General features: G+C 32.0%; 1 pseudogene; it reads left to right on the top strand.

Moving 5' to 3' along the window:
• Nucleotides 1–5,222: 5,222 nt before the first annotated feature.
• Nucleotides 5,223–5,613, top strand: LOC136389002 (GTP-binding nuclear protein Ran-like; annotated as a pseudogene).
• Nucleotides 5,614–10,308: the final 4,695 nt, after the last annotated feature.

The following is a 10,308-nucleotide window of genomic DNA, read 5'->3' as shown; positions in this document are numbered from 1 at the left end:
TTATCATTATTTTACTTCCCTAAACTGACACAAATAAGGTGTTTCCTCACACTTTTATTATTATTGCTACATTACTATTATGCAAGACATTAATACTTGCCAAATAAGAATAAAAGTTTGAAGCAATAGAAGTACTTTGCATCATAGCAGTGCAGAATATTTAAAATAATATGTTTGAATCTTATTGGTTATCTGTCTGGCAACAGTTTCTTACTAGTAATTCTTTAAACTAAGTTGCATTGCTTAATGTTCTCCTTCCATTTCCTTTTTACTTCCCCTTTTCCAAATTCCTGTCAGTTGAGAACCTGGAGAGTATTATGTCAAGTGAAATCAACCAGTCAGGGAATGATAAGTACCATATGATTTTACTCATCTGTGGAATCTAATGAACAAAATGAAGTAACCAGCAAAATAAACACAGATTCATAGAGAGTAGGCTCAAAGCTGTGAGGTGGCATTAGGGAAGAGGAAGAGATTAAGCCAAAAAACAAAAATGAGATCAAAGACTCATGGTCACAGACAGGTGATTGCCATGGTCAGGGGAATTGGAAGGCAGTATAAACAAGATAAAGGGTGATAGAAGAAAATTTGATTTGGGGTGAACACACAATACAGTGTACAGATGATGTTTCATGGAATTTGTGCCCCTGACTTGTATAAATTTGCCAACTAGTGTGACCCTAATAAATTCAATTTAAAGAAAAAGAAATAAGTAAAATTTGAAAGCCTAAATATTTTATTCATTTTTGTAGACGTCTCACTGTTCTTCCAAAATAGTTAATTAAAACTATTAAATATTTTAAAAATTATTATAAAAATTCATTATGAAAGTAGTTTAGTTTTTTCATTAGTTTTATCAGCTTCCAGCTATGGTCTCAAAATTTTATGTTTTATTCCCAAAAAAGATTTATCCAGGTAGTATGTTAACCACAGATCATTCCCTGCTGATTATAAAAAGAAAAATAATTGACTTTTTCTCCCTCTAACAATATGTTTTCCTTAGATATTGTGTTAGTACTTTGTCCTTTTTTGACTTATACAATTTTTTCAATAATAAGCCTTTTTCAGTTTATCAAAGACATTTTAGATCAGTTCTGACATGTCAGTTTATCACGCAGGTAAAACATCACGTCTCCCGCTATCCAGTGGGCTCTGGATGACAGCTGTATTAGAACTTTTGGAAATAATCACCTGTCATCGTCCTGTTGGTATTATAACTCACAGATTTTCTAGCTACAATTAAGTTTGTTTTCTTAAGAGAATAGAACTACAGGTATTTGTTTTGTCCTTAATGGTCCAACTGATTATATTTCCATCAAATCTGAATTTGTTTGGATATAATCGGAGTTTCCTCAGCTGGCAATTTTTTTCCCACAAATTACTAAATATATACACTGTTGTGACTCCTGGCAACCAAGGCATATTAGACCACTTGATTTATTTGTAGCTATAATTTGCCTATTTATGTTTGCTGATAATTTAAGACATTTATTTCCTTAAAGAGGATTTAAAAAATTTTTTAAATACTAGTTTACTAAAAATGAATTTCTTTCTTCCTTTTTCTTATTTGCCCATATTATTTGGATGGCAATTAAATGTATAGAAATATGCTTTTATAAAGTCTAGATTTCTTTAGGCTTATTAAGTAATAAATTGCAATTAACATGATTTGAAATACCTATGATTCTTGTTTCATTATCTCATTGTAAAATACATCACACTATACTCTCATAGTAGCATATGCTTTTCTTATACAGATACAGATTTACCTTCCTTTAAGGCAATCATTTGTTTAATTTTTGCTACAAACATTTTATATACAATATATCCTATATATGTCTTGATGCTAATTTCTGAACCTGTAAATGTTCCTATATATGGCAAAGGAAACTTTGCTGCTGTGATTAAGTAAATGTTCTTGAGATAAAGATTTAATCCTGGGTAACTCAAGAGGACCTGACAAAATCATAACAAACTTTGTAAACAGGACAGAAAAGAATTAGTGGAGATGATATGAAATAGAGACTACATTTTGAAGAGCAAAGAAGGACCCACAAAGCAAAGAACACAGGTGGCCATGAAGAGTGGAAAATAAGTAAATCTCTCTCACTTGCATGCTTATATCACAGTATCCCAGAGAGTGAGTGAACAATGAACTTCTTCAGGTGTACCTCTTCTAAAGGATGTTAGGCCTATGGTAATTGATACTGTCAAGATATTAAGAAATGCATAATGGTCATCAAAGAACAATTAACTAACTTTGTTATGCTTCAGTAGAAAAAAAATCAAAATTTAATCGCAAGTTTATAAACATATGATGTTAATGAACAAATGGAAAGTTCTATAATTCTTAAACTGAGAATATTTCAGTAGATTAAAAATGTTATAGGGCAATTAAAGTCTCTGCTAAAGAGAAAGTGTACTACACAAGTGAAACTTACTATTCTAAACAAGGTAAATCTAGAGATGTCAGTGATATACACATAGAATTTTATATAATTAATTCATAATATTTAAGAAAAATTAGACAGTGATCAATGTGCCCCTAAAGAACAAGATTGTTCCAGGTATGTAATTAAATAGAATAGAAAAGTTCCCTTGCTATCACCTTAAGAGGAAGATATGAAGATGAACTGGCCACTGTCTATTCTTTATTCCTCTTTTCAACAATCAGATGAGACCTTAGACATGGAACAGAATAGAAACCACAAACACCAGTGCTCTCATATATGCATAATGTGATCTATAAAAACTTTCTTCAAAGGAATTAGCATAGAGGTAATCACAAACAGAATCATTTTAAAGCAATTACAAAGACAGGAAGCCTACAACCAAGAATGAATTGGTTCATCAATAACACAAACAATACAATGTAAAGAAGAAATGTACAAATAACAAGACAGAATGGACTTATTTAACAAAACTAGGGAACGTACCTAGGAATATTTTATGTTTTCTCTGAAAGAACATTTATTTAATGTGCATAGAAACTAGGACAATTTTCATGATGAAGTCCTATGTAAGAAAAGACACTCAAATATAATCAATTATGCTTCTTCTAAAGCTAAAATATGAAATGCCATTCCAATTTTTTTGGATAATAAAGTGAATATGAACTGTATTCTTTTTTATTTGATGGGTTCTTATGTAAAAGCACCAATTTTAATGTATTATCAGAAATTATAGTAATTGTATTACAGTGAGAAAAATATTATATTTATTCATTTAAAATATGCAATTACAAAACTTTTTAAATATTAAAGTGAATGCTACAAAAAGTAAAAGTTAAAAAATCCCTTCTATTTCATATTTGGTTACAAATGCAAGAATTAAATTAAAAATATTTTGTGTCAATTTAGAAACAAACACCTGTTTTTCTTCTGTATATCATATTTAATGTATTTTTATAAGCATAGATCTTGATGAGTGTTCACTATTTTATAAGTGTACATATTTTTCAGTAAACTTGTTCATTTTTTAGACCTCTAGGCATGTTTGCTTTCTCCAAAAAATGTTCTTAAAATGCATTTATATAGGACTTGAGAGCTTGTATAACTTATACAGTCCAGGTAGCGTACACAAAAAGTGAGGAAACACATCTTCACATAAAATTAACCAGTTGCTCTAAATTTTTCTGTAGTTATTAGTCCTATAACTTGTAGCTACGTCTGTAAAATTGGAGATGTAAGTGTCTGTCTGTGGGGAAAAGGGATACGCTGTAATACTTTCTGATATGGCAAATTACCCTAGGTCATGTCATAAACACTGAGGTTATATGAGGGAAAGGTCAAGAGGAAAAAGACAGAGGAGAAAAATAAAACTATAAGACCTATGCAAAGACAAAAATATATCTATATATGTATATATATAGAGAGAGACATTAACTGCAATGTCCTGTGCACATATCAAAAGATTTTACAAAGCCCTGGCCAAGTAGCTCAGTTAGTTAGAACATCATCCCAGTATGTCGATGTTGTGGGTTTGATGTGAGAATCAACCAACGTCAGGATGAATAAGAGGAACAACAAATGGATTTCTCTCTCTCTCTCTCTCTCTCTCTCTTTCTAAAAATCATTCAATAAATAAAAAAAATTACAACATGCAGAGAATATGTCAAATATATCTACTTAACTGACTTCTGTCATTAAAAACTGGTGTTCGTGCTATAAAAAAGTGGATTTATTTTCTCCACAAAAATATGAAACAGTTGGTTTTTACTATGAATTGTATCCTTGAATTATATTTTCTAAGTTTTCATTTCTCCCAATAAAATCTCACTTCTCAGTCTATATCTGGTTTTTCATTTCCACATTGATAATCCACTTATCTAAACAATACTGTGTAATTCATTGTTATTTTCTTAAAGTTTTCTCTTCTTCCATTTCTTTTCTCAAAAATGCATAAAGCCACACAATTATCAAATACTTCCACTATTCCTTTACTGTCATCCCCAGTAAGTGACTACATTATCTGTGAGTTACACCTTGAGCTTACATTCTCTCCATGTGAAGTGCCAATATGTAAAGTCCCAGCCACTTTGCTTCTTACTTGGGTCATCACTGATCTAGAATTGAATGGATCTCTGATTCTAGGATTATCCTGACCCAGTAACACTTTCCAACCTCCTGACAGTGTTTTTCAACACTGCAGCTATGACAAGGTCACCTTCCTGCTCACTATCTTTCAATGACTTTCAACCACTTTCAAACAATGTTTGCACTGGAGAAAGATATTAAAACAAAATATTTTTGTTCTAGCTAATATCAAGATCCTACATGACTTAAGAATCCTTTAGCTTTAGGAAAATGGCAGAATTTCACTGATAATTGCAGGTCTTTGCTTCACTATAAATATCAAGGAAGTGTTGGAATTGTGAACTAAAAAAGTCCAAGTAAGGCATGCTTCGTCTTCCCAACCCTCAGTCAGATGAGCCCAGAGACACTACTGCAAGTAACATCTCTTAGGTCACCCAGGGAGAACCCCAGGTTCAGTTTAAACTTATATTGGTTGGTGATGGCGGGACTGGGAAAACTACATTCGTGAAATGCCACCTGACTGATGAATTTGAGAAGGATGTAGCCATCCTGGGCATTGAGGTCCATACCTCAGGGTTTCATATCAACAGAGGGCATATGAAGTTGAACGTGTGGGACACAGCAGGCCAGGAGAAGTTCCTCCGATTGAGAGGCAGCTATTAAATCAAAGCCTAGTGTGCCATTATAATGTTTGATGTAACTTAGAGAGATACTTTCAAGAATGTGCCTAACTGGGACATTCAGAGATCCCGTACGAATCTGTGAAAACATCCCTGTCATGTTGTGTGGCAGTAAAGTTTACAATAAGGACTGGAAAGTTCAGGCTAAATCAATTGTTTCCCACAGAAAGAAATATCTTCAGTACTACAACATTTCTGCCAACAAAAATTGCAACTTTAAAAAACCTTTCCTCTGGCCTGCTAGAACAGTAATTGGAGACCCTGACTTAGAGTTTGTTGCCATGCTTGCTTCTGCCCCACCAGAGGAGGGCACGGACCTGGCTTTGGCAACACAGTATGAGCTCAATGTGGATGTTGCTCAGACCACCGCTCTCCCAGGTGAGGATGACGACCTGTGAGCAAGGGAAGTTGAAGCTCAGTGTCAGGGTCTTGTTTTACAGGCAACTGTTCTGTGATGCCAGAGGTGCAGTGTGTTTGCCACTTTATTATCTAGCTAGATAGAACCTATGCTTGAGCTTTGGGACGCTGAAAGAGATGAATGGGCTTCAAAGTGAATGTGGCAGTTAAAAAATACCTTCATTTTTTTTGGACCTGCATATTTAACTGTTTTGGAACACAGTTGTTTCCTTATTGAGTTTCAACAAGTAGACTGCTGCATTCGCATCACAATGTTCCATGGTGAAACCTTATTTGTTATTGTCATTCTCATTCCTTTCCTTTAGAATAAGAATAAAATATTTTAAATATCTAAAAATAAAATAAAAGACCAGGTGAGAAAATAAGCTAAAATCAGGAAAGAAAATTCTCAGAATTCCTAAAGTGGAATTTTTATATGTTAGGATCCAAACCTGGTAGTCTCAGATTAGAAAGTTGTTTGTTAAGTTTTTTTCTTTTGTTTTGTTTTGTGTTTTTCATTGCTGTTTTAGTCTATAAAGCAACTGAAAAAGTATAGGGCTTCAAAGAGTGATCTACTGAAAGAGATAAATGGCTATCATTTAATAACTAAAGGATGATGGGAGAAAAAAATATGGCAAATGTTTAAATATGAATTCTGTCTTTATTCTTAGATATAGCAAAGGGTGAGGTAGAAATGCAATTGTTTATAAGACTAGAAGGCTAATGTTTCTCTTTTTCCCCTGCAATATAGAAAGACTGTTCTCAGAGAATTCTACCGTTACTCAAACAATGATTATAGTGTGATATCTGAGTGTAGCAAGATTGATGCTGAGGAAAGTACTTACATAGGTGCACTTGGGGTCATTCTCCTGTTTCTTCTCAGACAGCACAAACAGATAGGTCACCAAAACCTTCCTATATGCCTCAGTGAGTCTAAAATAGCAGAGCTGGGGATCTGGATGGAAGAATCAAGTAAAGGAGTCCACTGTGGACCTGAAATGTCAAAGGAGAGCCACTACTAGGCCGAACAAGCACAGTTGCACTCACAGAAGTATAAGCAGTTAAACACAATAAGATACCAAAATTGTGTATGAGAATCCAATGCAGAGTCACCTAGCCAGATCAAAAAGATGTACAAGCTCTCTCCCTCTCACCCTCTCCCTTCCTCTCTCTACAATAAATAAATTTCAAAAGAAAAAAGAAACTTATTGAAAAATAGTTATATGTTATCTTTACAATATAATGTCTAAAACATATTTTTTACTTTTCTAGCACAAATGCTATACTGATATCAGCTAGTTCACAGAAAATGAGAATTGTGGAACCGTTCCAGTGTAATCTTAGCTCAGCAATATTATCCCTCCATTTGGCCTACTGTGTCAGAATTACTAACTCTCAGGGCATGGTGATAGATCTGGGTTTGTTTGTTTTTTATCATTTCAGAAAATATGGCCTAATATATAGAACCATCTGCTAACACGAAAGAAGTTCTTTGTTAAACCTGAATATAATGTTTGCTTATTGAGTATTATTCAAAGCATGGCTCTTGTTAAATAAAAAGTCATTTATAACTGTATGTTTCAAATACAAACTGTATAGAAAGTCTCTAGCACTAAGTAGGAAAGCAACAGGTTCTTACTACATATAATATTTGTTCAATATATGTGTCTTTTTAAAAATTCAAGCCAGGTTGGTGTTCCATCAGTGGTTATATGTATACAATTTTCTCCTAAGATATAGATTTTATTGAAGAAGTCATTTACTGTGGAGATGGTATATGTTCCTGATATACCTTTCTTTTAGTGCCGCATAAAAAAGGTAGCTCTTCATTTATTTCATTACTGAAGAAGAATCCAGAAAATACTTGAAGCTTATTTATCTTAGAAATATTTGTGCTCTCACCTGCTGTAGAGCAAAACTCCCACATGGACTAATTTGTCCTAATTCTCTTCCTTTTAAAGTTACAGCAATATTTTCAATTACCTTTAAAGCAGTATTTATTGAAAAAAGAATTGCATTTTTCTTTATTGCCATACAGTGTTATAGATATTTTTGCTTTTCACCATGGGAGAAAGATCAAGTGCTTCCCCATGATATATGATGTTTTGGATTTTGCTGTTACATAAAGTGTTAAGCATGAAGTCTAAATCTTTTATTTTATTGCCACTTAGCTAACCAGTAAACCACTGTGGATACAAAGGTTTTCAGAATCATTCTTCAACCCTTTCTGAAGCATTAGCAAGCTTTTTATATTTTTTGTAAATTTTTAAATGTGTAAATAACTACACTGTTTCCATCTTTTTAAGCCTTTATTCAAATCTTTGGTGTCTTTTTAAGCTGTTAATTTTAATTCTTTGAATCAAAGGATACAGGACTTAAAGTAATCTGACTCTCTATTTGCAATTCCTTTAACTTCTTGCCAAGTCCCCTCCGTGTCAGCCATTTTGGCCAAGTTGTTTTGCAATGTGTACCTTGATCTTATCTTTGAGCAATTGTACTTCCTTCTGGCTGGAACACTATTCCTCTGCCCCTAATTATGTGTAGAGCTTGCTCTCTTATCTTTTGCCAATGTCACTATCCTTGATCACACTTTTGAATATTGCAAGTCTCCACCCACCCCCCTTTTCCTTCTAGCATTAGTCATCTCCTAATATAGTGTATAAGTAATTAGTTTCTTGCTTTGTATATAAACTTCTACTGGAAATTAAGCACTCTGAATACAGCAATTTCTTTCATATGCTTTATGTTTATCCATAAAGCCTAAAACAGTGATTAGCACATTGATAGTCAACAAGTATTTGTTGAATAAATTTCTACTGTTTTAAAATAAGGGAGGGTTTTCCATCTTTTGTCTGAATTATCAATTATCTTTAATTGGTTGTCTTATATACATTTTTTATTTCCTTCCAACATATATGTTTAATAAAATAAATATTTATGTAAAGTTTCTGCTCAACAACCAATAACTTTAGACAATGGAAAAGTGGAGACTAAAAGAATACTTAGGATGTGCAAAGCCTAAGAGAAACAGGATATACTGCAAGTATGGTTTTGAAGAAAGTGCTTGTGCTGCAGATGCATTCCGCAGAAGACAGAGCTGACAAATTGAGATTCAATCTGTGCATACGCCAGATCTACACAAAGAAGAGAAATTACTTCACAAGTACAGAATTTGCTTTCAAATTTATGTTGGCTCTACAACTATAAAGGAAACTGGTAAAAAAGTGGAAAAATTTGGCCAAAAATATTATCAAAATATAAATAAATATATTTTTGAAAAATAAATTACTAATGTTATAGCAGTCAAATTAGAATATTGTCCTTATGTTGTATGAATATTACTATCTCTAATATTTATGATTATCTGCCAGTAAATCAGTACCGAAGTACAACTCAAGTATACTTTTATTTTATTTATTTCTAATATTTTTTAATATTTTATTTAGTAATTTTAGAGATAGAGGAAGAGAGAGAGAGTGAGACAGGCAAAAACATTGATCTGTTTCTGTATAAACCCTGACCAAAGGATAGAATTAAAAATTCCTATCAGGACAATGCTCTAATCCACAGTTATCCCACCACAGTTCAAATACTTTTTTAAACAGTTGATAAAAAACAAAAGAACCAAAATATGTAAATATAATGATGTCTTTTAATGATCATAAAGCATTAGGTGGTTAGCATTAAGCTGAATGTATCCTAAGGTAAAACAAGTATTTCTGAATTGATTCATTGTTTTCAGGTATTAGGGATTTCCAAAATGTTGAAGACTCTATCATTAAGCATAATTCCAAAAGTGGAATTAACAATCTTGAAATAAAGATCTAAAATATTAACTATTGCTAATAATAAATTTTATATCATTTTAAAACCAAAAATCTTTCTCCTTGAGAATGGTTATAATATGTGTCAATTAGTGGTAAAACATAAGTAGTTATTTTCTATATAACAAATCCAAGAGCTGATAGTTCAAAGACAAAAATAACCAATATGGAACATTAAATTCTATTATGTTGTATATGATTAAAGATTAAGAAAGTAAAACAATTTATGTGATTTATCTAATAAATATATTTATATTAATATATAAGTATCAATATGTGTGCATATACTTATATCTATCTTTGATGAGACATTTATAATAATTTGAATTCTATTTGTTATCACTGTTGCTTATAAGCGCCTTGAATGCAGAACATATACTTTATTTTTTATGCATTTCCTATTTTGTATATTATAGAAGCTTCATAAGACTTTATTGACCCGAATTAGTTATTACATCATATATTTTTTAATATTCTATTAGTGTAAGTATAATTAAATACCTTTTAAATTAGATGCATAGAATTTAGAAAAGTTTAGTTAATATGATTTTTAACATTTATTTTGGTGCATATACATATTATATATATAAAACTCATCCATAATTTATGAACTAAAACTGTGTTTTTTTTTCATTTGAGTTGGTTATGCATTTAGTTACAAGTCTGTGCAAGACATCCTCCAACAAATAAACACATTATTTATATATTACTCCATATAGCAGTATGTGTGTTAAGTACCCACCATGTGCCAAACACTAAATTATACGTGTGATACAACCAGTAATGCACATATTTTATAATCAATTAGAGTTAATAGATACATAAAATGTATATAAGTAAACGTTCACAGAAATTAGCAGACACATTAAAGAA

The sequence above is a fragment of the Saccopteryx leptura genome, chromosome 1 (assembly GCF_036850995.1).
Source record: "Saccopteryx leptura isolate mSacLep1 chromosome 1, mSacLep1_pri_phased_curated, whole genome shotgun sequence".
In the NCBI taxonomy this organism is placed as follows: Eukaryota; Metazoa; Chordata; class Mammalia; order Chiroptera; family Emballonuridae; genus Saccopteryx; species Saccopteryx leptura.
This window is presented reverse-complemented; position numbering and strand designations above follow the sequence as displayed.